Below are 21016 nucleotides of genomic sequence, written 5' to 3'. Positions count from 1 at the left end.
AGTCCCCCTTCCTGGTCTAAACACCATTGCCAGTGACACTGTCCTGCCACAGTTAGTCTATCACATAATGTGCACACGTATTCTGTCTCCATTTAATGGTGTAAAACTGTAGAAAAATGAGGGGAGACTTTTGACTGGTGCAAACAGAATGTAAATTGAGCCCAATGGCCCAGTTAATTTGGGAGAAGCTCAAATATGTGTGTGGTGGGGTGCCAGCTCGCTCCTATAATTTGTGTTTTGTTATTGTTATTTTTACTGTTTTCATTATGTTTTTGTGATTCTTGTTTTGGTTTGGATTGGCAGGGAGGGGGTTAAATTCCTCCCTGTAAAATACATGTGAGAATGTGAAAAGTGTTGAATTTTATAGCCACAGACTATAAAAGGGCAGGTGAAACCCTTTGTGGGAGAGGGTTTTTTGGGTGAGTTTGTTTGTTGCTGTGCTGTGCTGTGCTGTGCTGTGCTGTGCTGTTTTTTTTTGAGAAATAAACTGTAGTGAAGGCTAATGCCCAGCCTACATTTCTGTATTTTGTTTAAACCTTTTGTTTGGGCCCTTGTGCCTATTTATTTGATTATTTTTGTTTAATAAAGATCATTATTTTGCCCCTTCCACTGTCTCTGAGCCTCAAACCTCTGTCATCCTGCCACAATGTGTTATAAATTATTCAAGTGGTTCAAAGTTTGGTTCAAGTCTATGAATGCCTGACTCAAATACTTCCTGTAATGGATAATATATATATATATATATATATATATATATATATATATATATATATATATATATATATAGATATGAAATATTATATGAAAATGTATATTTTGTTTTTGTAACAACCCCTTTTCTGTTTATTTTATATTGTATCATGGTGTCCCCTGTGGCTTGTTCTGCACTGGAACCAAAATCTTTTTCCACATCTCTTAGCACAGGATATATTTTAATTTCCTGGTATTTTAAAGATTATAGAACAACAACCAGTAAGCAAAATCATCTATTAAGGTACTGGAATAAAAAGTACTGTGAGATTAAGAAATGACTATAGAGATGTGATACCAAACAAAATGCACTGCATCTATTGATAAAGTGTGTAACACAAGCCCCTCTCTGAATAGATACACAGGGCCATTTCAGATCTGATCTGTATATAGTAATTTACAAGACACACTGCAGCAAAAATGTAATTTATTGCTGAAGCCTAGCAACAAAGCACACAGATGTGTTATTACAGCCTATAAGAGTGTTTTACAGAAAAATAAGCTATGTATTGTATTGTACGTCTACCCAGAGACTTCAGGTTAAGAAAAAACATACCTGTTGTAACGTATGTATTCTGGTATCGGCTACCATACAAAGACAACATAATCACAGCATCTACTGAAGATGGTGGAAATGATTGGTTCAACTAATTTCCTTAAAAAAGCATTAGGCATTTCTGAGCTAATTTGTACAAAATTGGATGAAAGTCCAATCATTGGTACTACTCCTACTTTTAAACTAATGTCCTTAGAAAAATTGGAATCAAATTACTATCCATGCATGCCACACCTGTGCAACCACCAAGACTTCAGATATTAAACAATTGGGTTGGATGGACAAATATGTCAGACCGACAGCCAAAGAAGCACTAATAAGTGCAACCCGCTTGTTAGCATTTTAAAATATGGTATAATTATGTATCCATCATTTGCATTTTATTTGGCTGCAATGCTTAATCTACTGTCGTACGATGGAAACACACCAAAAAAATGATTTCTTGAAAAGCTATCCATATTCTGACCTATGCTCCGACAGTTCATTTGCAGACATTATTAGTGAATCATCTACCAAGATTGCTGTTAAGTATTTATTTTTTCTTAAATGTGATAGAGACAAGCATGGCTTTACTCAGTGGCTCATAGCCAGAAGCATATCAAACAAGCACTCGTCAGCTGTAATGCTTTGACTTAAATAGCTGGTACTGTACCCTCTGCACCCTGCGCACAGATTCAACCCTGCCATTTCAATGTTACAAAACTCTTCAGACATGCACTTATTTATACAATTATTTTCTAGTTTTCAGCACCAAAGTAACTGGAAAAAACCTAAAGGCATTTACAAATTACAGGTTAAACATACAGTACCTAGAAAATACTGTAGGCCGGGTTTTATTGTCCAGTTTCTGTGAAGCCTGCACACAGGCGCCTGGTTATAATTGGTCTTGAAAGCCAGTCCCTGGTGTAAATGCTTGCACTTACTAGACCACCCTAACCCAGTGGCTTAGGTATAATAAAATAACCCCAATTGTGGCATTAGTCAAGCTCTCCCACCATCAAAATGTACAATGCCAGCAGAGCGTGTGTTTGACCAGCTTTCTGTATGAAGGATCCACAGTGTAATCTACATCAATGGTGATCTTCTACCACACTGCCAGCCTTGCTGATTTTCCAGCAAAGATATATATATATATATATATATATATATATATATATATATATATACATGTATATATATATATATATATACATGTATATATATATATATATATATATATATATATATATATATATATATATATCTATATATCTATATATATATATATATATATATATATATATATATATATATATTATTCTTATAGTCATTGTAATCATTAAATGTTTATTTTTTCAAATGCTTTTGAAATTCTGACACTCAAAGCACTCTAGGGATGTTGCAAAATAGACTCTCTTTACAATTACATGGGGGCAGTGAAACAATTAATTCAAGCCAATCCGCTGCAATCAAAATACTTGACATTCATTTGGTATTTCATGAGAAGCTTCTATTACATAAACGGTAAATTGAAGTGCATTAGCCAAGTTGACGTGTCATTATACTTTTTGTTAAAATAATGGGTCGACATTGTCAATACCTTTTAGAATTTTGAATGCTTGAATCAGATCACCGCATAGTCTTTTTTGTTCAAGACTGAATAGGTTAAATTCTTTTAGCCTGTCTGCATATGACATGCCTTTTCAACCCGGGATAATCCTGGTCGCTCTTCTTTGCACTCTTTCTAGAGCAACAATATCCTTTTTGTGACGAGAGGACCAGAACTGAACACAGTATTCTAGATGAGGTCTTACTAATGCATTGCATTACTTCCCTTTATTTAAATTCAACACTTTTCACAATATAGCCGAGCATCTTGTTGGCCTTTTTTATAGCTTCCCCACATTGTCTAGATGAAGACATTTCTGTTTCAACATAAACTCCTAGGTCTTTTTCATAGATTCCTTCTTCAATTTCAGTATCTCCCATATGGTGTTTATAATACACATTTTTTCTCTATTAAATGTCATTTGCCATGTGTCTGCCCAGTTCTGAATGCTGTCTAGATCACTTTGAATGACCTTTACTGCTGCATCAGTGTCTGCACTCCTCCTATTTTTGTGTTGTCTGCAAATTTAACAAGTTTGCTTACTATACCAGAATCTAAATCATTAATGTAGATTAGGAATAGCAGAGGACCTAATAGTGATCTCTGTGGTACACCACTGGTTACATCGCTCCATTTTGATATTTAACCACTCCCTAATTCATGTGCATGCATTTCCTTGAATCCTTACTGTGTTCAGTTTGAGAATTACAGCATACAGTACAGTATTTTTGCATTTTATTGTGTATTGTATGCATTATATATTTAGTTGGTATGCCTAAATGTATGGAAGTAGATGATGATAAGTTATAATAAATTGAAATAAATGACAATATACTGTTATATTCCTGTATAAATTGTGCATAGTTTCTTTAGGTTAACCACAATGAAAAACTGTATAGTTACAGGATAATAGCACCAGTGTTTTTATTAATTGTTGCCAGAAATGGTTATTTTGTCAGGTTACCAGTGGACTGATAATTTTAACTCTTTAAATAAAAATGCTTGTTTTTGTTGCAAAACTGGAGATTCAGTTTTGCACTGAAAGAAAAAAGAAAAGTCTCAGATACATTCCATATGAGACATTAAGTGACGCAAGGTCTTTCTGAGCCATGGCAGATCCAAATGTGCACACAGATGGTACGTTTTGCAAAGCCAATATGGTCCCTGCATTGATCCCTTCCCTGTCCTAATTTATTCTTGTAATCTCTTACCTGTGGATTAAACTTAACTGGCTACTGACCCAAGAGAGAAATTCACTTATGTGAGAGAATATTTCAGATTGTTTGTAAAAAAAAGAAATAAACTTACATAAAATCAGACAAAAGTATGAGGAACATTTTAAATCAATGCTTATTTAGATGCAGTAGAAGGGGGGGGGGGTTATATAAGCAAACATTAAATGACAGACAGACAGTGATAATTAGAGTATTTTTAACTCTTATCTATCTTTCAGGTTTTCAGGTGTCTACTTTGAGGCACTTTATTAAAATCTATCCCCAAAAGCTGAAGGGCCTGCATTTATATGAAGTATAATCAGGGAATCAAATATTTTTAGGCTCACTCCTGAATTGAACATATTTATATGTAAATCATTTTTTGTGGCACTGAGAATCATGATGGAGCTTCTTAATATTTAATATGCCATATTAGCCAAGCATCTAAATTTAAACTATTCCTCCATTTGAGCTCTGGGTTGATGTTGTTTTTGAAAATCAAGCTGTCACACTTACATGGAGGAAGATATCTCTTTATATATCCATATGCCACTCGATGTACACTCTTTTTTGTAAGGGTTAGGTCTGTACATTCTACACGTTTTTACTGTCCTGCATGTGTCGATATATAAATCAAGGTTACATTTGAGATAGTAAGCCAACAGTGTACTGAGAACTTCAGTTCTGTGTACACTCAGTTTACATAAGAGATAGAGAAAGTGTAAACAGATATAGGACAGCTGGATCCTGGGAAAGGAACCAGGGTGTAGAGAACAACCAATCCTTACGGAACCTAAAAAGTAAACAGTACAGTACTTTTATAAAAGTATTGTTGATGCTACAAGTAGAATCAATTCGTTCTTGGACAGATGGTCAGCCTCACCTGAAAGCATCATTTCAGATGCATACATCTAGACTAGGGTGACCACCTTTTCAAAATGCTAAAATGGGACACCTGCCATTTCTATGGGGTGGGGGGGGGGGGTATTGTATATTTACATATTTTATACTGTATATTTAATAACATTATTTCCAAATTAAATATCAACTTATCAACTCTGAATGTTTATTAACAATGTTTGAACCTCAGTATCCAATTCTACAATATTTTCTACATTAATGTATAAAAAACCCACTTGCTGAATCATTTGCACTTTTCCTAATCCACTTGGATGACTGATATAACCCATTCCTCTCTCAATTCGCACAGGTGCTTACTTTTTTAATTTGGTGGAGTAGGCCTTATAGGGTACTCCTTCGTTTTACCTATGTATCACTATCAGTGTCACTTCAACTTTTAAGGCCTGGTCACATGGGCGACATTTGTCGACGGCAACAAGGGGCGACAGATGTTGCCGGCTTGTAGCCTCGTGTGACCACCCTGGGCAACACTCCAGCAACACACTGGCGACATGTCTCCCACTTAGGACGATGTTCTATTTTTCAGGCAACACGAGGGCAACATTTTCAATACCAGCCAATCAAATTTGATAGTAGTGTCACATGATGATGAGGCCTGACCATAACATCAGACAGACAGTGTATATGATGCATTCTGATTCCTGCATTTCTTCCAATTGTAGTTTATAGATATGCAATACAGTGTGTATGTGGATAAGCGAATGTTAATGTCCACGATAACAAAAACATATATTTAAGCTATGAATACAATTCTACAATAATAAAATACACGTGTAGCGTATTTAAAAATGTTTTATTTTAAATTAATTTGCCGTGTATGCAGTTATAGAGGATCATTTGTGCCAAAATTAAAAACAATGAATACATAAATAATAGATGTCATTTATTTCAATTTTTATTAATTTTATTATTTCATTTTTTTATTTATTTTGTTTATGTATTTGTCATTTGTTATAACCTTACATTTGTTTCATTTTAAATGCAGCACCAGTAGCACATTGCTCTCTCTGATTCCCAAACATCCCTTTTTCTTAGTATCTCCCCTGAATGATCTTTAATGGGATTGTAACACAAATGCAATCTATAGGGAGCTGCGATGGTCACTGTGTAATATTGTTCAACAATTCATTGTATTGTCATTGCTGGTGATACAGTGTTATGCTTATTGTTTTACTAGGATTTATTCAGGGTATAACACTGGTACAGGTTTTCAAATCTTGTCTATTGGCGTGGTGCTGTTGCTAACATGAAAATACTGACATGCAGCCAGAGTACAACATCATACTCCTGCATGCAACATTTTAGATTACTAAATGCTGTGCTACCAAATCCCTGCCTCCTGCATCCTAACCATTTTCGAAAATGTCAGGTCATCAGATACACATTAGAATCCCAAAAGCAATTAAGCTAAAGCAAAAGTCAGCGCCCTTTTCATTTGGGTGTCATAACGAGACAATGACAGCAAAAAGTCAAAACACAGTTTAAGAACAGTAATCAGCAAGATCAGATCCACACAGCTGGTGCTGATCATAGAGATGGATGCAAATTAATCCAGTTACTTAGACAGTACAGCCACCCACTATTAACTGCATTATTATTAACTTCCACATTCCACATGTTTCAAGGCTTGAAACCATCACTCCAATTTATTATTTTCTGTCACAGAAATGTACTTTTTGTGTGTGCGTGTGTGTGTTCAGGCGGATTTGCAGAACTATTCTGCTTCCAGTAAGTCACCTGCACTTGTAGAAAGACTTGCTAAAGTCATACATACTATTTAGCTGCTGAAAATTATTCCCTTTTGCAGCCCTTGTCAAACATTTCTAAGATGTTTCTATATTTTCTTGGAAAGAAAAGACTTGGGTCATTACAAGTTAATTTTCTGTCAATATTGGTACAAGCAGCGCACATCGCAGCGCGCCGCTACTGTAGCTTTAAGAACACGAGAACAAGACACATGTGCATCCAGGGGCGCCGATCTCAACGAGATGGGTATAACAGCAGGCCGGCGCCGTCTCTGTGAGAGGACCGTCTCTGTGGGAGGCCTTGCGCACACCACTTAAATGTTCACTGTTCTATCTGTTTTCATTGTTGTTTTATTTGTCTGTAAAGGTTTTTCCTATTAAGTTGCATTGTTTTATTTGTAATATAATTGTTCATATTTTTTTACATTGTTTCATTTGGTTTTTAATAGAAAATATGAAATGGCTAGATTCGTTTTCAACAGGTGGACCTCCCAATCCATATTGACAAACTGATTAATCTTGTTAAAACAAATTGCAAAGTCTTGAAACTAATTGGAAGATCTTTTATTCAAGCAATCTAGGCGTTATGCATTCATAGAGTAATGGATCCTACTTTTTAAATCACTGAAACGATTGGAAACAATTAAAATAAATATATAAAAAGCTTTGATTTATTAAATCGATTAACTTTGTAATGCTGCGCTGGGATTAGGCAAAAGCAGTTGCCCATTTGCCAACTATTTTTAAAACCAGCCTCCTAATTCAATGTTTTTCATAAGCAGTGCATTGTATGTGAGTAGCAGACAAGGCATGGAATCTAGTTCTATAAAATAGCTTCCCTCATTTCCTTTTTGAGGCATTACTGTGTTAAAATAATAATTGTTTCAGAAACTAGGTCAAGTACTTTTCTTTAACTCATTTCACAACCTATTAAGTTTAGTGCTGTACTTCAATTCGTTACAATGTTTCAAACTGGTGTTCTCAGGCAATCCAACCAATATTGTTTCAGATCTGCCGATAACGCCGTTCAACCACGGAAACAAAGCAAGTACATTGTTTCAAGGTTACCCTGCAGTTAACTCCAATACAGATTCACATAGTACAGTACACACGTAGCCAAGGTAGGACTAGAAGTTGAAAGGAATGTCCTTTTGATGCAGCAGTACTGCCAGTAGAGAAGCCTGGCTATAGATTTAGTATTTGTTTTGCGTGCAAGTTCAGAATGGTTGCAAAGTAACAGTTTAGAATTCTGGTAGACCATTCTATTTTCCCTTGTGAAACATGAACACTCTAACACCATAGTTAAATTAAACGAGGATCTTTATTTGTATTATATCAGAGATAGTGCAAACTATACCCGACAAATAAAGACAAAACAAAACATAGGAACACAAGACGATGAATGGATAAATCAACTTAAATAAGCATAATGTTACATCAAGTTAGGTTGGCTGCTATAACCTACGCTTAGTTATAATGAGCAACAATGTAGCAAACTAAAGCAACAATGTAGCAAACTAAAGCAAAAACGAAGCAAAGTGTTACTTTCAATTCCATCTCATCTTTAATCTCACCCTGCACCCTGCAGTAATTAAAATGTATTAATATAGTATCTGCAGCCATCAGATTAACTGTCAGTTTGTTTATCTTTAATAATGGGTAAAAATGACGTTGCATATTCAGTCCTATAAAAGGCACTAATACAAGTGTCTCTTGGTTTCATGTGGATGCTGTTGTTGATATTGCTATCATGGATACCTCATAAAAGGTAAATTGAGTGAAGTAATTACATTATAAATTTATAATTTATTACATTATAAAAACCATGACTTATGTTAGGATAGTATTGGGAAGTGTTAAATCTGATATTGGTCAAGTATGTGAGCATTTGTTTTCCATTTAAGCACATTAAGCCACAGTAAGCATTTTAGGATGTCCCCATAAACACACACTAAATGGTTGGTTTCATACACCCTGATTAAGACTAGTCCTGGACTATCCAATGTTAATTTAGATGAGGTAAACCAAGATTGGTGCTAATCTGGGTCTGTGAAATACACCAATAAAGTATAAATACAAACATGCTCAAATCTAAAATAATAATAATAATAATAATAATAATAATAATAATAATAATAATAATAATAATAATAATATTTTAGAAACCAAAAAAGAAAAGGCAGTCGAAAATAGTCTGGGGTCTATATATAAAGGCATGTTATATTTATTGCACATATTGTTGTTTAATTATAGGTGAATTTTATGATGCGGGCCACCACCCAATGTCCCGTTAAGTGTCCCTCCTTGACCAAAACTTTGGGAACCCCTGCCCTAATGCACAACAGAAGGCATTTATGCAGTCTGAGAATTACTGCTTTTCACTGATATGACCTACCCAAAAGTTGACAAGAAAGATTACTGAAATGTTACTAAAGGAATCACATTTTTCAGTTTAATTCTCTAAATCCAAGTTTCTATACGCTCTCTTTAAAGTGATTGTAGCTAACAAAATAGTTCCATGAATTAGGAACTGTTTTGCACTTCCATTAGTAACAGTGCAGGACTTTCCCCTGTACCTTTTATTAAAGCAGGTTTCGTGTGGTAAATGCACAGATTTTTGCCATCTGTTCACCCCTCTTATTTCGGTGTGATTTTCTCCTGTGACTGTGTGGTACTTCTGAATTGAAAACACACTTGCCACGCAACACTGCATGATGTATTAATGCAATACCATTAAGGCACCTGTAGAAAAACATCCTTGTACAAGTTGGGAAATAAGAGTAATCCTTCAAAGTGCACATGGTACATTTTTGGGCAGCATTTGCACCCCTTTCCACCTTGGGAGGTGGCGATAGGCCAATGCCACTTTGGTACGATGCAAATCTTTCCATGCATCAAAGTCAAAGGACAAATTGAACAGTCGTCATCTTACTGAGACAGAAATACATGTCCTTTTCTCCTGTAATCCCATTGCAAGTCTTGTGTTGAGAAACGCTTATCTCACAACTAACGCATGGCCCAATGAAACTCGGTATTCCAGCACTGTATTTCATTTTTATTCAATAAGTTTATTCAATACACCAGTTTTATGTTCTTTTGCTTTTACATTAACAGTGTTTATGTATGTGGTGTGCATTTGCACAACTTTCCGCCTTCGATGTCAGCTCAATTATAGCCACTGATGGAAGGTTAAAGCAAATGCGTATTTTCATTTTAAAACGGTATATTTGGTACTACATTAGGTTAAAGAAATGTCAGTTCCCAAGCCTTACTTGAACTTGAAGCCTGTATAAAATGCAGCTTCCCCAGCGCATACAGTAGATGTGATTGATATCTTCGAGGATGGACTGCATTGCCAAGGTTACTTGCAATTGTAGCAGTATGTCATGAAATAAACTGTTCTTTCTGCAATTTTCCCAACAATCAATCCTTAATTTAAAGGGTTGCCCCATTGCCACTTTCTCAGATTTCTATTAGCTACACTGGTTGGATAACATCAGGTGGATAATTCTGGTTCACTGCAGTCTTCGGAGAACAATGTCATTCACACCCTCCTTAAATTCTTTGAAAAATATCAAATCTATGCTTAATTATGTCAATACATATTCAGTACAAACTGAGTGAAATACAGTACCTGCTATGATAAGAATTTACATATATGTTAACTTTGTCTCTACAAGTACACCCATTCCTCGTTATATCTGCCCTCACTATACTGCGGATTCGGATATTCAAATAGAGAGACCCCGACGTTTAGGTTGGCATTGGCTTTAGGGGTACCCTGAATAGGAAATATATATGGGTAGTATACAGTTATATAAGACTGGAAAGGCAGGTGACGCGAGATTGAATAAAAGCATTATAGAGCAGGACAGAGTTATTTATGGCTGGGGGTTCCAGCTGGCTACAGAGCCTGGAGCTGATAATGGCGGATGCCGCAGAAGGCTAGAGGAAGTGTGATCACTCCCCCCCCCCCCAAAAAAAAAAGTTGGCCCCTCGGCACCTTGCTAGAAAGCCCGCACCTGTGAGGGGAAAGAAGACTGCGCCCTGACGACATTCTAGGATGGAACACAAACAAGACATAGTAGAATAACCTAAAGGAAAGCCATCCGCGCAGTGGAGAGGAAAAAACACCTTTCTTTTTTCTTTCTTTAGGTGGAAACCTCTGGTGGTCCCGGCGGAGCGGGCGCCCACACTCCGGGCAAGCTAGCTAGGGATTGTTGGGCAGCGACAATGTCTGAGGGAACTGTTCGATTATATGATTTGGCTGCTGACGATGTCCAGCGAACTAGAGATTTTATAGTATGTGGAGTGAAGAATTACTGTGACAGGCCTACTTTAGCTATAAGAGAGGACAGATGGGAGGAGAACCAGTTTCTTGTAATTATATTTTTTTGCATAGTTAGAGAACAGAGGGTCCGATTGACTGGGGTTCTTGAGTGCTAGGAGTTTTGTTAGAGAGCTGTAGGGACATAAAGGAGAGTTAATCTTAGATAGTTGAATACAGTGACCAGAGTGAAGTTGTTCTGCTTTTGATGATCTCAGGAATAGCATGAAGTGAGGTCTCTAGCTAGAGGTCTCTAGCTCAAAATCCTGATGAGAAGTTGGAGGAGGATGATACAGTGAATTAATCGCATCTTATGAAGATAGCTTCCATTACTATATCGTCCGAGGAATTGAAGCATCCTCGACGAAGGATGGAGACCACTTTGAAAAGTATGTCCGTCATTGGCAACATGTTGATGATTTTTTTTTTTATATATTTGTATGTACCGTCCTTGATGAAGCTCATCAGTTTTTGATGAACATAGAAGGATAATGAAATGAGAATTGTGGGACAAGGGTAGATAGCTGGAACGTATACCTGAGGAGGAAAAGCTGGAGGATGATGAGACTATAAACTCTGAGCAATTGAGGAAGCCAAAGAATGCAGTGAGACACAAGACTTCCATGACTAGATCGTTGAATGGGGAAATACAGCCATTGCTGAGAATTGAAATTAATGAAAATAATAGGTTTTAGAGCGCAGAAGGATGAGAATGTTGACCATCCTGAAGAATATGGTAGACATTGAATCCACCAGAGGCTGTAGAAAGCCCTTGATGTCAGCAAATATCTCACTGATACCGGTGAGATGCTGCCCTGGGTCTCTATAGCAGTCTGGATGCTGACTTGCCGAAGCTGCTGCTGCACTTGGACGCCTAGATGAGCGGGACTGGGCAGCTGGAGGAGGGGGGAAGACTGGTTCGGCAGACATAACTTTGCAAAGCATGAGGAACATCACACTCCTATCCGATCCAGCTGGAATTGCCATCCCTGACATTCAGAGATTTGGGTTTCATAACTCCAGTCATTCTCCTAAATAGTGGAACGCCTTAACTCATAATCAAGACAGATTTCCAGTCTCTTAACCACGTCTCTCACCATGTATAAATGCAGTAATATTTGAGAGGATGAGCGGACATATGAATAGATTGCTGAGGAAGTCAAGTGCCCTGTATTTTGATTAGATGGGGATTAGCGTTAGCCTTGACTGCGGAAATGCTGCCACGATCTGTGCAATGGAGGAAAGCTGGAGTGTTGCAAGCTCTGGAGGTTTGCAGATTTAAACATAAACTAAAGCAACTTTTGCATGCTGCAATAGTGAGCAGATTTGAAGATCTGCTTTATTGAGGAGTGATTAACAATAGAGAAGAGATCTGCTGAACAGGCAGAGATCTGAGGAAGTAAACAATGGATTGCTGTCAGTAGTGGCCTGCTGTAGAGACAGCACAGATCTGATGAAGCAGTGATCTGTAATAGTGAACGGTGGTCTGCTGTAGAGCAGAGATCTGCTGAATGGGGTGGATATTGGTCTTCAGTGTTAAGGTGGTTTAGATAGAGCCAGAGATGGGGCTGCCTTTGGGCAGAGATGAAGAATGCATAGATCTGCAGAACCTGAGAGGATGAAGAATGTGTTGCACTGACACTGATTTGGTCAGGAGCAGTCTATGAGTGTATTGTCTATTTTGGGGTAGGAGGACACTTTGACTGAAACGTTGATAATCGTAGGACATGATTTCCATATCTGCCTGGCAGCTCACGTTTATGAAATGATGACTTTGAAAGTTGAATAAAGAGCCTTGATGAAGTTGGTCGGTTTGGAGGAGTTTAGCCAGATGAGGGACCATGCAAGCTAGCTGCTTTCTACATGTGTTAATGTAACAACAAGCTAGGTCCTAATTAGTCGGTTAAAGATAATTAAACCTTTGTCCCAATAAGCTTTCAGCTCACACAGGTCAACCACAGCCTTGCATGCTGCAGCAGAAACCTTTCTATTTTTATTATTATTATTATTATTATTATTATTATTATTATTATTATTATTATTATCAGCTATGTTGATTCACCAAACTGTTGTTAAATTCACCGCACCGATGAGCACCAAGTGATGTCACTTCCGACTCAGCGATGCAGAGCACAGATGAATTTAACAATGCACCCAGAATGAATTAAAATTGAAGAATGTCAGTTGATATAGGTAGGCAAAAGGTTGAGGCAGGAGGGGAACTCCCGAGAATCCCTCTGGGTGACAACAAACTGCAGGAATGGATAGAAAAGTTTGGAGTGTGCGAGCTTGGCAGTGATAGCAAACCGTCTTAAAATATATATATAACTTGTGGTGTTATACTGGCATCTAGAGTTATTGTGATTAAAATCCTTGTCCATGTATAACAACAGTTGCCTATTCTTTTTAGATTTGAATAATAAATATATTCGATACATGTTTTAGGACAGTTAGTCATGTATATGAATAAGTTAATGTAGGTCTACAAGATGAGCCTGCAGTATTTAGATTGAGTTGAACTCGCCCCTCCCAGTTGTGAAAGCACAGCAACAGGAAGTCAGAAGATAGCAATACTGAGGCACAGAGTTCACAATGCCTGATGAAGCTGCCTGGTCACCATGGCAGCTTACCACTCCCCGCAGTCACTCAATGAGAGCATTGTCGTGGTAACCCAGGTCTGTGGAAACGCTGCAGTACAGCAGTGTCGTTGGAGCATGTTGTCACCAGTCAAAATCACGAGCCGCCACTGGTTGAAATGGAGCTTGTAATGGGCTGGATAGGTCTTTTAAAACACTGGACGTACCTGATGGAGATCCAGGACAGGATCTTCTGATGGAACGGTAAATTGTGCTGGCTCTGTGGGAGCGAGTGCTGAGTGGGGAGTGGGGGAGGGGCGCCTGATTGCAGGCGAGGAGAAAAGACAAAGTTTCAGCAGACAAAGCTTTGTGGATTTAAATAGAGCTAAGGCAAGGCAATCCCTGACTGTCGGCCAGTCCTTGTAGTACAAGCGCTCTGTTGGCAGCAGGGAGCAGCACTCTTTCCACAGCAGGGCTGGGCCACCGGCATCAGGGGGCTGTCTTCCAAATCGGATGGAAGGAGATGTGCGATCAGCGATACGATTTCCAGGCAAACAACAAAAGGGGGTAATCCGAAAGAATGGTCGTAAGTCTGTTAGCAAGAGAGATCCGAAGAGAGAGAGACATCAGCCAGAAACAGGTAGGAATAATCCGAGAAGGGTAGTCGATACGCAAAAATGGTCAAACCAGGTACGAAAATATCAGATAAGGAAATGGCAGCAAATACAAACAAACTCAAAAGAGACTGTGTAAAAAAAAAAAAAAGGGAGTAGATTGCATGAAAGGTCAGTGAGATCGGGTTACAGATCTGGTTATGTCATGAGCTGATAAAGAGATCAGATTACAGTGAAACTCACAAATGCACCCCGAAATTCAACACAAGTGCTAGGACAAATATCCGAATATTGTAACGAATATTTTTTGACGTGTATTCGGATACAAAAATCTGATGTTCATATTTGCTAGAAATGACAAAAATACCTTGTCTCGTCAGAATTTGCGCAAAAGTTTCAAAACATGGCAAATGAAAAAGAGCCCTGTGTGATATGTGAGATATACTACTGTATAATCCTAATACCTTTACCCAAGTGTTTTCAGTTTTGCAGGGATTTTACAAAAAGATCAATATTTTACTTTGAGTTATTGTTCTTGGTTTAATTAAAAATGCACTGAAGTACTGAGAGAGAAGATACATATTCTGAATTAAGCTACTGTAAATACTGTTTCATAAATGCCTTATATTTATTGGTTTTTCAAACACCATCTCTTTTCATTTTGAAAACCTATAATGTTTCATATCAATAATACACAGTTATGAACACCAATACTGAATGGTTAAACGAACATACCACTTTTATATGGAAGCATGCAATAACTCAATCATGCCAACAGTGCAACCGGAATCCAATTTTAAAAAGTCCCTGAGTGGCTCACCTGCTGTGCAGGGTGAGTCATATATTGCAGGTTCGCGACCAATGCACCAGTAGCATATTGCTCTTTCTGATTCCCAAACACCCCTTTTTCTTAGTATCTCACCTGAATGATCTTTAATGGGATTGTAACTCTGAGGCAAGCTATAGGGAGCTACAATGGTCACTGTGTAATTTTGTTCAACAATTCATTGTATTGTCATTGCTGGTGATAGTGTTATGCTTATTGTTTTACTAGGATTTATTCAGGGTATAATGCTGGTACAGTTTTTCAAATCTTGTCTATTGGGGGTGGTGCTGCTTGTAACTTTCACATGGAAATACTGACATGCAGCCACAGAACAGTATCATACTCCTGCATGCAACATTTTAGATTACTAAATGCTGTGCTACCAAATCCCTGCCTCCTGCATCCTAACCATTTTCGAAAGTGTCAGGTCATCAGATACACATTAGCATCCCAAAAGCAATTAAGCTAAAGCAAAAGTCAGCGCCCTTTTCATTTGGGTGTCATAACGAGACAATGACAGGAAAATGTCAAAACACAGTTTAAGAACAGTAATCAGCAAGATCAGATCCACACAACTGGTGCTGATCATAGAGATGGATGCAAAAGAGAACAATAGATAGCAGAGCAGTAAAAACAGATGTATCGTACTGATGATTTTGATAAAGCACTCCATAATCGGTGTGCTGGTCATTTGCCATTTTACTAGGAACATTTCAGCTTTAAACATACCAAACGTTTTTTCAAGCGAAAGGAGGCCTAAGGTTGGGAAATGAACGACACCTGCCCCAAGAGGGAGACTGTTGCAGAGGTGGCGCTGCATTTTGGAGGAGAAGGGGAGGAATGTGGAAATGCAAAGAGCAAGCCCAGGGCTTAAATAGGGAGGTTAATTCATAGATTGGCTGAACTAGGGAGGAGCCCCTGCTCCTGCCCCTGCCCCCCCGAACCACACTCAGTGGTTACAATAAACACCCACTACATTTAAATCTGTTTTTGCTACAGTTACAATTTGATTAGTAAGTTGGAAGTTAGCATTTTCCCATGTATAGTATAGTTTTAAAGCCTTTCAAAACATAACAATATTAGCATTGCATTGCTGTGCTGTATCCTTGTATTATTCACCAGATTAAGGCTATAGATAGCAGGTGTTCACATTTATTAAAATATTGAAAACTCATTTTCAGAGTTACAGACATTTCAGATTTACGAACAACCTCCATTCCCAAGGTGTATGTGGCTCTGAGGCTCTACTTATTTATATATTTGATTTGACATTTAGTTAATAGGTGATGTTTTAATTGTGATAATATGTCAATTATGCTGTAGTATATTTTCAGAATTTAGGTGCTGTGCAAATGCTTTAAAACTGATTAAGAGATTCCTTTCACCCTTTAGGCATTTTGGGTATGTGCCAGTTCCACATGCATCTCAGTGCTTTATTGCTTGTGACATTCACCACAGGTTTCAAAGCCACCTGAGACTGAATAGACAGCAAACAGCTTGAACAATAAAAGAAACAAACTGAGTGATCGGGACTGTTTTTGAGGGTGAGCACTGAGGTGCGTAATACTGTGTAATATGTGCTTAACATTAACCAAGATACGAATGCTGTTTTGTCTGGTGTAAGTATTTGATCCTAAAAAGAATTGTAAAGGCATTCAGTAAAAGATGAAGACAATCTTAACTGACTTTTTGTTTTTAATTTAAAAAAATGCACTTTTTATTCATGTTGAAATGTATCATAATAGAGAGTAAAGCAAAGTATTTTAATCTTACGTCATTTATGAGTTCAACTGAAACCAAGTGTCGGGTATCTTCATATGACGTTTTATAAAAATGTATTGATTTGTAACAGTGTGAAGAAATACATTATGTTTGAAGACGTTTGAAAGATATCTGAGTATCACATGAGAACAGGGTACTGATCGAAAAGAGGTAACAATCTTTGATTGCTTTATCCAAGTTCTTTGCTTTGGAATTTCTACAAGGAGATACATTTCATCACTCATTGTAGTAAAAGCCTGTTGCATCTCTCTTCACATCCAAATTATTTTCATCATTCAGTTTACTCGATCCCCTATGGAAACAAGTCTAGATATAAATATTTCAGAAAGCTCATAATATATTTATTTAGACCGAGGGAAACAGAAACAAGCAGTGATATTAAATGAGTAAAATAAGACCAATACATTCAAGCCAATTGCTTAACAATATAGCGAGTGACATTTTTGGTATCTGAATAGTGTAGCCATAGATGGAGTAAACTACATGCATACATACATGCATGCATGCATACACACATACATACATACATACATCCATTCTGGTGGTGAACTTGAGAAAAGGAAACCAATGAATACCATGTGTAACTATAGAGATAGGACCACATGTATAAAAACCTGCAGCGTTTGCTGAACGGGGTGGGTGTTCAGGAAGGAGGAACCTGACCGAGCGAGATAAACAGAAAGTAGAAATACAATTGCTACTCGTGCTGGAAGGACCAGCATGGTACTTGTGTTTTGTGAATTATTTTGTGTTTGTGATTTGTTTTGTGAAACCTTTTTATTTTGCTCTGTGAGCGGACGGTTTACTTAAATTAAATAAATACACGCACCAGCACTTCAGCTCACAGTACCTGTGTGTGTGTGTGTGTGTGTGTGTGTGTGTGTGTGTGTGTGTGTGTGTGTGTGTGTACTTCCTGGTCTGGGGACGTCATCAGCATGCTGTCCTGCCACACCGAGTCTGTGTTAATGAAAATTTGCTCTATATGCATATCACTGCAAATGGTTCCATGTTATTATACAAATATACCACAATATCATTGCATGCCATATTCAACAATCCTACAACTTGGCAGCTGCCATTCGGAATGATAAACTTGACAGTTTATTTTACAAGAGATTTTGCTCACAAAGACAGACTGTCATTACATATTTTGCTCCGCAGAGCTTAGACACATATATTGCTTAGGTAACTACTCTATACAGGCTGTAAGACAGCAGAGAGGGGGTTAAATCCTTCCCTGCAGAAAAACATGTGCATATGTACAATATTGTAATTGTTTTATTGTTTGTTATCCCCTGCACCCGGTGGTGATTAAAAATGAGAACCGAGTGCAGGGTATTTAAGACGTACAGCCTGTCTGTACAAGGCTGCTGAGTAGAAGGAGGCGGAAAGGTGCGCTGTCTCCGAGTAGCCATATTTATAGTAAGTACTGTATTAAGCCTGTGTGGTTTTGTGTTTGTGTGACAGGTAAACGGCTTAGCCGTCCTGCAAGCTAGTCAGGGACTTACCTGTGTAGTCAGCGCTCCAAAATGGAGTTAGGTATTTGTTTCTGTTTTGTTTGTTTTGTTGTTAATTAAAAAAATAGTGCAATCGCGCAGAAAAATCCATTCCTGTGTGTGTTGGGTCGTGTTTTTAAAGGGGCAACAAACCCATGTGTGTGTGCATGCATTTTTTTTAGATTTCATCTGAAGCATTAATCTAACCTTATGCAGGAATTAATTATAAAGTATCTACATATTCTCAATAGACAAAACATTGATTAGACAAGGACATTGTGTGTGCGTGTGTGTTCAGTTGTATGTATTGTTGCAACCTTTAAAAACAAACGAGTACTTGGGCAGTTTTTTTTTCCACATAGACTGTTGTGCTCTGCGCATATTTAAAGTAGTTGCATTATGTGATATTTTGTTAATAACAAGAAAATGAAAAACACATGTAATCCAACTATATGTGTTCATGAGGTAAACATTCGAAATTAGAATTCGAAATGTTAATCTCCTCAACTACACCACCCCACAACTCCCTCTGCTCTGGTAGTTTCGGAGGACTGCATTATACAAGTGGTAGATAATAGAAAGCATTTCAACCCATGTAGAAATGTTATACAAGGGGTGCATGTTATAAACAGGGTGGATGTTATATACTGAAAATTAAGGTGCCAATATTAAGAATTGAAATAGTAGAAATAAACTATATATAGGAAAATAATTTGTTATAAAATGAAATTAAATTTAAATTGCATGACCATAACTGAATAAGTACTGACACTGATTAAGATGCTGTTGACACAGCACAATTAAGAAAGAGATCTAAGTTTTTTTTTAATTTTTTTAACAGTTTGCAAACAAATGGGTAAATAGGAGGATTAATGTAAAAGTGCCCAGGAAAATGTCCAACAAATGATTGATAGATCAAGGGCCCAAGCCTGATCTAATTCTATCATCTGGTTTAAGACTGAACTACTCATTTTTTAATGATTCAGTACCACTATCACTCTCCCACCATAGTTTGTACGTGGATGAGGGCAAATGTGCATACTTTATAACATCCACTCTCCAAACTCAGGTCTGGACACCTCAAACCAATATTGCTTCCCTACAGCATATGAAGCTGCTAAAACAAAATGAGCAGATCAGCAGAGGCTTTTTCTTCCTTACCCAAAGGGATTCTCTAAGAGAAGATGTGGTAGCAATAGATTTTGCCTAAGCCTAGTATGTGAGTAATAAGACTTATTTTTTATCAGTAATCCAAATAGGCTGCACTCTTAAATGTTAAAGCTAGGATTCAGGCAAACTACATTACCTGTTTTTGCTATCTCTGGCCTTGTCAACTTGATGCTAAATAGAGCATATTAATTGCAATACATTTTATAAGTACCCTTTGGCTGTTGGTAATAAGTACATACATGTCTTTGACAAGAAACCCTGCCAGACCTTTTGCTATAGGTCACATAATTGTAATATACTTTACCTTACTTGTACAGTAAACTGCAAGAACCATTACCTCAAGGCAAACTGCATACTGTAGTTCTATATTTTATTTGAGATGATTCAAAACAAAGACTGTTCAATCAATCTTGTTAAGTATGGCTGAACCAATGCAGTAAAGCACTAAAGAGTATTACTACATTTCACTAAAACCCACAGAATGGTGCTAAGTCTTACAAGTTATCGGCCCGACAGTTGATCAAGCAATCTGAACTTTTTCCTTTTCAGATACAAGAACTGAGACATTTTTATATACTTGCAGGAATCTACACTGCTACCACACAGTGTCAATCAAAATTCCAACGTTATTCCTGAAACTTTCAAGAACAGTACAGCTTCCAACAAAAGTGCAAAAACATAAATTCTTCATTCAGGCTACAATTTAATCAAGAATGCTTCAGTGATGCACTGAGACTGCCTACAGACACCCAACTGTTAAAAATACTATACTGCATATTATATTTGAAATGGCTCTGCAGAATCTATAAAAAAAAAAGAAAAGTTATTATTTTAATTGACACACGGCGTGTCACATCCTTGAGGTTATGAATGAATCCACTTTATTTATAACATTCTGCGGCACCACTGGTTGCTTAGCAACTTAAAACACTCATGGGTATTCTGCACAATGCAAATTGAATTCTTTATTGCCCTTGAAATGGTGCTGTCAGTGAGTGATGTAAGTGACTCGCCGTTACCTGTGTTGTCGACACCACTTGTTAGCAATGGTTAAGTACAACCTTACATTTTTGTGATTTTATATTCTTATTCTGAACAACTCCTCCATTGCATGCAGAGACACTCTTAGGACATCAATCTTGAAGGCAATTTCCAAAAGCCCTTTGCCCTTAAGATTTTACACATTTCAGAACCTTGACAAGTGCAATGTAAAGCAAAACTTCAAAAGGGAACTATTTTTAGCTGACACTGATTCGGTTTGATAGAATCTTACTGGACTGGAATGTCTAGTAAGAAATTATAACGCGATTGGTTCATCTCAGCCAATCGGGTTATGAGTAGAGTGGACATTATCCCATGTTAGATGACTGCAAAAGCCTACAATTTTGGTACTTGATACACTTCAGCCATAGGAAAAATACGTTAGGAAATATGTCCACATTTAGCACCAA

At 37.4% G+C, this 21016-nt stretch overlaps 1 protein-coding gene across 13 annotated transcripts in view; it reads right to left on the bottom strand.

Annotated features, from left to right (window-relative positions):
- LOC117405667 (dystrophin-like) overlaps positions 1 to 21016 on the bottom strand; it is a 689570-nt gene that overhangs the window by 504515 nt on the left and 164039 nt on the right. The window lies entirely within an intron of this gene.

This window comes from Acipenser ruthenus, chromosome 9 (genome assembly GCF_902713425.1).
Source record: "Acipenser ruthenus chromosome 9, fAciRut3.2 maternal haplotype, whole genome shotgun sequence".
In the NCBI taxonomy this organism is placed as follows: Eukaryota; Metazoa; Chordata; class Actinopteri; order Acipenseriformes; family Acipenseridae; genus Acipenser; species Acipenser ruthenus.
Note: the sequence above shows the minus strand (reverse complement) of the source record. Positions and strands in the feature narration are given on the sequence as shown.